This window comes from Chiloscyllium plagiosum, chromosome 25 (genome assembly GCF_004010195.1).
Source record: "Chiloscyllium plagiosum isolate BGI_BamShark_2017 chromosome 25, ASM401019v2, whole genome shotgun sequence".
Classification (NCBI taxonomy): Eukaryota; Metazoa; Chordata; class Chondrichthyes; order Orectolobiformes; family Hemiscylliidae; genus Chiloscyllium; species Chiloscyllium plagiosum.
The window spans coordinates 43,960,722-43,966,721 of NC_057734.1; the positions used below are offsets into that span (position 1 = coordinate 43,960,722).

At 40.2% G+C, this 6,000-nt stretch overlaps 1 protein-coding gene across 12 annotated transcripts in view; it reads left to right on the forward strand.

The window, feature by feature from the left end:
• Window positions 1-6,000, forward strand: part of LOC122562805 (paxillin-like) — a 93,208-nt gene that overhangs the window by 24,624 nt on the left and 62,584 nt on the right. The window lies entirely within an intron of this gene.

The following is a 6,000-nucleotide window of genomic DNA, read 5'->3' on the forward strand; positions in this document are numbered from 1 at the left end:
GACTTTTGCACAAATAAGCTTGTCTGTAATATCAGTGTTGATTTACTTTGCTCTTTTAGTTATTATTCTTGCATAGTAAAAGGTTTTATGAGGCTGGTCTCCACAGTAATACTTCACATTTTGCATCTGTGCCCCGCTCGGACAATATTTTCCTTCCTTTAAAAAAATACTGATGCTGATGTTTGAGTTGTGCATTAAATAAAAGTATCACAAGAACAGAGGTTGGAGGTTGAAAATAATATTTTAAAATGGTTAAGAGTTAATAAAGAGGCTTTGCTAAGTATTTAATTGGCTATAGTTGTTGTTTGCTCAGTAATCATACAATAAGATTGCAGTTCCTGGTTGCTAAATTAACTTCTGGATAACTGGATGTCTTTTGTGAATGAGGAAGACAAACAAGTTGTAGTTTTTTAGTTGCCTGCCTGAAGTCAAGTCCAAACTACTGCACCAGGACCTCCACCACACGGAGGATAAAGGAGGCAGGTCCCACATCCATTTCAGCTGGAATGGTGATTGAACTCCCTGCTCTTGGCGCCAACCCAGTCAACATAGACCAAGTTTAAATTTTCTTTCCATTAAATGGTTGACTCGGTATCTCTTCCACTCTTATCACCTGCCATGCGCTTAAGTTGGGAGGATTTACAAATTGATCCTCAACCTGATTGTCAGTAACTTGGATACACCTTTCCTTGACCATTAAATCCTGGAGTGGTACTTGAGTCTGGAGTTATAGCCTCAGAGGTACACACACCACCCACTGCTCCACTAAACAAATGACAATGTTGTTTGTAAGATCTCCTATTCATAGTTGTATTGCAGTATCTCAGATTGCTGAGTTTTTCATTGTAAGCCCTTCATTTTAAGTTTCATAGCCACAGAGAATAGAAGAGGCCCTTTAGTCCATCGGGCGAAAGTGAGTACTGCAGACGCTGGAGATTAGAGTCAAGAGTGTGGTGCTGGAAAAGCACAGCAGGTCAGGCAGCGTGAGGAAGCGCTTTTGCCCAAAACGTCTAATTTTCTGCCCCTTGAATGCTGCTTGACCTGCTGTGCTTTTCCAGCACCACACTCTTGACCGTTTACATCAAGTCTGTGCAGATCTATCCGCTCTAATCCCACCTGCCAGCACTTGGCCAGTACTGTTTAATGTCACTACATTTCAAGTACTCATCCAAGTACTGTTTAAAGATTCTGTCTTTCCTGCCTCTTCTACACTCCCAGGCAGTATATTCCTGATTCCCACCATCCAATGGGGGTAAAAGAATTTTTCCTTAAATCCCCCCAATGCTGATTGTTTTAAGCTTTTCACAGTGATAGTGCTAGTAGTGGTAGCTTGAATTAGTGAATTGAATTGTTGACAATGTTAAATCATTCATACCAATATGAATGAGCCTAATATTACTGAGTTAGAGATCATACAACACCAGGTTATAATCTAACAGGTTTATTTGGAAGCATTGGTTTTGAAACATTGCTGCTTCATCAGGTGATTGTGAAGCAGGACCATAAGACACAGAATGTATAGCAAAAGATTACAGTGATACCATGATGCATTGAACAAACCTAGATTGTTAAGTCTTTCATCTTTTAGAATAGATTTGCTGGTTTTGGTTCTTTAGTATGTAAATCACCGAACTTCTTTTAAGTCACATTCTCAAGATAATTTAAGGTTTTATCACAAAAGGTGACATCTCAGCTCAGACAAGGCCTTAAAGGTGTGAGTCAGACCAATCTTGATTCCGACTGGTTCTATTTCCAAACTGGAATTACAAATATTATTTGGATTCACTGCCTGCATTGACTGCTTGCTGGTTCTGCATTTTTTGAGCAAAATAAAATGTATCTGCAAATACAAATTCATGCCATAAATTTGTGTGCGCGTGCATGTGCAGGAGAGACTGAGTGAGTGTGCGCGGCTGAGTGCACGTGATAAAGTGTGTGTTGCATGAGTGCAAGCTTGATAAACTATGAATGTGATAAGCCATGAGAGGGTGAGAGTTTGGGAGGTGTATGTGTGTGTACGAGAGGGTGTGTGTGTGTGTGAATATGTAAGTGTGTGTGTGTGAATATGTAAGTGTGCGTGTGTGTGTGTGAGTGTATAGTGCAGTGGGATCACCGATAGTGTGACATGAACCCAAGGTCTCTGTTGAGGCCATCCTCATGGGTACCAAACTTGACTATCAGCCTCTGCTCGGCCACTGTGCTTTGTTGCCTGTCCGAAGTCCACTTTGGAGAATGGCTACCCAAAGGTCCGAGATCAAATGTCCCTGACCGCTGAAGTGTTCCCCAACTGGGAGGGAACGCCCCTGCCTGGTGATTGTTGTGTGGTGTCATAGCATCTGCTTGATGTAATTCGGTGCAATTTTTGATTTTGCTCTTGTGAGTCAGTTGTTTTAGATTGAACCTTGTTTCAAGTGTCGGCCGATGGTCATTGTTAACTTCATAGTCTGAAAGCTGAGAGTTAAAAATGCCACTCAAAAGCCCTTGAATACACGATCTTAGTTGAATTTCAATATAGAATTAAGGGAGGACTCTTGCCAAAAATGTTGTCTTTCAGATGAGACATTAAACCAAGTCCCATCTGTAATCTCAGGTGAACATAAAAGATCCATAACATTATTTGAAGAAGAGCATTGTAGTTTTCTAATGGTTTCCTGGCCAATATTTAATCCACAACCAACTTTATTAAAAACAGATTATTTTGTCATTAGATGTTTGTGTGTACAAACTGGTTGCTTTGTTTTTCTGCATTAAAATTGTGATTGTTTGTCAGAAACACTTCATTGGCTACAATGGGGTTGAAACCTGCCATGATTATGAAAAGAACCATAGAAATGCAATTTTTGCTTTAAATCCCTTGTACAGTTTAGCTCTCTTTCTTATACCCTTATTGTTTAATGGTTCTTGTTACGATCTGTGTAATGAAGTGGCATACCCCTTGCATTCCACGGCCACTGAACAAAATGAATGATCGCATTAACAATGCTTATGCCAAGAAATATAACGTTGCTGAGTATGGTTTCCAAGCATTGAAATTATGATAGGTGGGCAGCAGTGAACTGAGTAATGAGGTAGAAGTGCCTATTAAGGTGATGTGTTAACCACATGCTGCTTCTGAGTCTAGACACGGGTTTTACATAGAGAAACATTTGGATCTTGCACTTTATGGATAGGTGCTTTTTGCTGCAGCAATTTGCCCCTCCCTATAAAGCCAGATTAATGATGTCTACAGCATGGTATCTGATACACCTCTGTTATTGCTTAAGATTGCTGTTCTTATTGGAACACAAGTCATGGTGTCAAGCAAGAACATATAAGACAGTGTTTCCTACATCAAACCAGTATGTGAAATTTGTGAACTCCTAATGTACTTTATCATTGATCTTTGTTTACAGCATTACAATGTACATTGTGGAGTCATGTTAAATTTTGGTGCAATCCTGGATTAATACTTTGTACAAAATAGAAGGGATCTTAATGCTTTGGGGCATGTCAGGTTGTGTATCAAATATATATGTCAATGTATAGAGTGGAGAGTTTGTAATATGTTGAGAATGTAGGATGGGAGTTTGAATGAATTAGTAGAGCTGGTGGTGTAGGATTAAAGTTGAACTGTAGGTGATTTTTGTGTGTTGTGCATTTAGGAGTAGATTCTGTGCTATTTTTATGTACTGAGTAAACATAGATATTTGCACCAGCCCCAAGTAGTGCCATGTATATATAATTATTTAAGAATGTGTGATAGTCAATGTGAGTCCTATGATCAATGCAAGTCCTATGTCCAAGCAAATGTATTGAATTTGCAGCTTGTGAATACTGTCTCTCCTATGTTGTTGCTTTTTGTGAATAGGCTTAGTTTGAACCTCGTATACTGCAAAGTTCAGTGGAACTTGTAGAAATAGATTGGTTTATGTTTAGAGTTTACCTGCTGGCTCCCTCTGAATTAAAAAAAACCCGAAATGAGTGTTGGTGAACAAGTAACGCAAATGTTGATCTTGCTGAAGTCTATTAAAGTAATGGATTAATCTCTTCTTCTAATTGTGCATACTTCATGTTCAAGCTGCAAAGAATTTCATGGGGAATAAAATATGAATGGAGTTTCACTCCAATCAATGGATAGGTCTGAGTGAAGCATGGAAGTCTGTATATATTGCTCAAGAAAACAGCTGTCAGCCAAAGTATTAGGCACAGGTGAAGGGATCATTTTCTGTATGCCCTATGTGAGGGTGAGTAACCAAAAATAGGAGCAATGTGTTACACTTCAAAACTGTAGCTATAAAAACAAAACAAACTAGAAACATTGGTTGACAAAGAATCTTATCAGTGAAATATTGCAGTTGTGGGAAATTGACAAAAATAAATAGTAGCTGTTCAAACTAGTCAATGTGAGAGACAGAGTTAACATTTCAAGTTAAATATTATTCTTTTGAAGCTTAAATCTTATGATTTGTTTGGGTGAAATTTGGCAAAGTTGGCAATGCTTTAAATGTAGATTGGGTTTTAGAATTTCAGTAACCTCTCCTGGCATGATTTGCCATCTAGCACCCTAGGCACCCTGTCTCTTTGCATTCTATTCTTTTATACTTGGTAATGTTGCTCAGCTTTGCTAGTCCTGCTTTATAAATTTTCTGTTACTGTTGAAGCAATGTGAGTAAACTTGTTAATTATGACTTCCATTTATAGATTCTCCTCAATGTGGACAAATGTCTTCACATATTTCATACAGGAGAAAGAGTGACTATAAAAGCAAAATATAGATATTAGAATGGGATTCCAAAGTTTAGTCAGAGGTGAGTTTAAATAAAGTAACTCAAAGTGGAGAAGCTGGGAGGATAGATAGCTAAAGACATGACAGCCACTAATAAGGGAGAGATGTACCTAAAAGGCATGTGTTGGAGGAACAAAGAGGAGATATAGAACTGAAGGGGATGACAATGGTTGATGAATCCAGCTATGAAGCATTTAAAAAAGTAAGATTTTTATCTTGTGACATTGGGATTCAGGGAGTCAACGGAGGCTAACAATAAAAAGTGTTAGGTGTGTGTTTAACTTTCTTTTGTTAGTCCAGGTGTGTATTTAACTTTGTAAAGAGTAGTATAGTCTCAGCAGAAGTTTGGATCTGATGAAGTTTAAGAAGAAATGGAAATTGGGAGCTTGTTCAAGTAAACAAGAAAACAAGCAAATTTGAAGATGGACAAGGCACACTTTAGCTTTCACTGGAAGATGTTGATTTCATTCATTGTTTATGTACTTCTTTGGCAGAACCATCATTTATTGCCCGTTGTGAAAATGGTAGAAGGCACCATTCTTGAACTGCTGGTGCCCATGTGTTAGGCAAAAGTGAGGACTGCAAATGCTGGAAACCAGAGTTTAGATCAGATTAGTGTTGGAAAAGCACAGCAGGTCAGGCAGCATCCGAGGAGCAGGAAAATCGACTTTTCAGGCAAAAGCCTTTCTTCAGGAATGGAGGCAGGGAGCCTCCAGGGTGGAGAGAGAAATGGGGGCGGGGGGGAAGAGGGTGGAGCAGATAGGTGGGAAGGGAGATTGGCAGGTAGGACAGGTCATGAGGACAGTGCTGAGCTGGAAGGTTGGAACTGAGGTAAGGTGGGGGGGAAGGGAAATGAGGAAACTGGTGAAGTCCACATTGATGCCCTGGGGTTGAAGTGTTCCGAGGAGGAAGATAAGGTGTTCTTCCTCCAGGCATCAGATGGTGAGGGAGTGGTGGTGGAGGAGGCCCAGGACCTGCATGTCCTTGGCAGAGTGGGAGGGAGAGTTGAAATTTTGGGCCATGGGCCGGGTGGGGTTGATTGGTGCGGGTGTCCCGGAGATGTTCCCTGAAGTGCTGTGCGAGGAGGCGTCCAGTGTCCCCAACGTAGAGGAGACTGCATTGGGAGCAACAGGTACAATAAATGACATTGGTGGATGTGCAGGTGAAACTTTGGATATGGAAGGCTCCTTTGGGGCCTTGGATGGAGGTGAGGGAGGAGATGTGGGCGCAGGTTT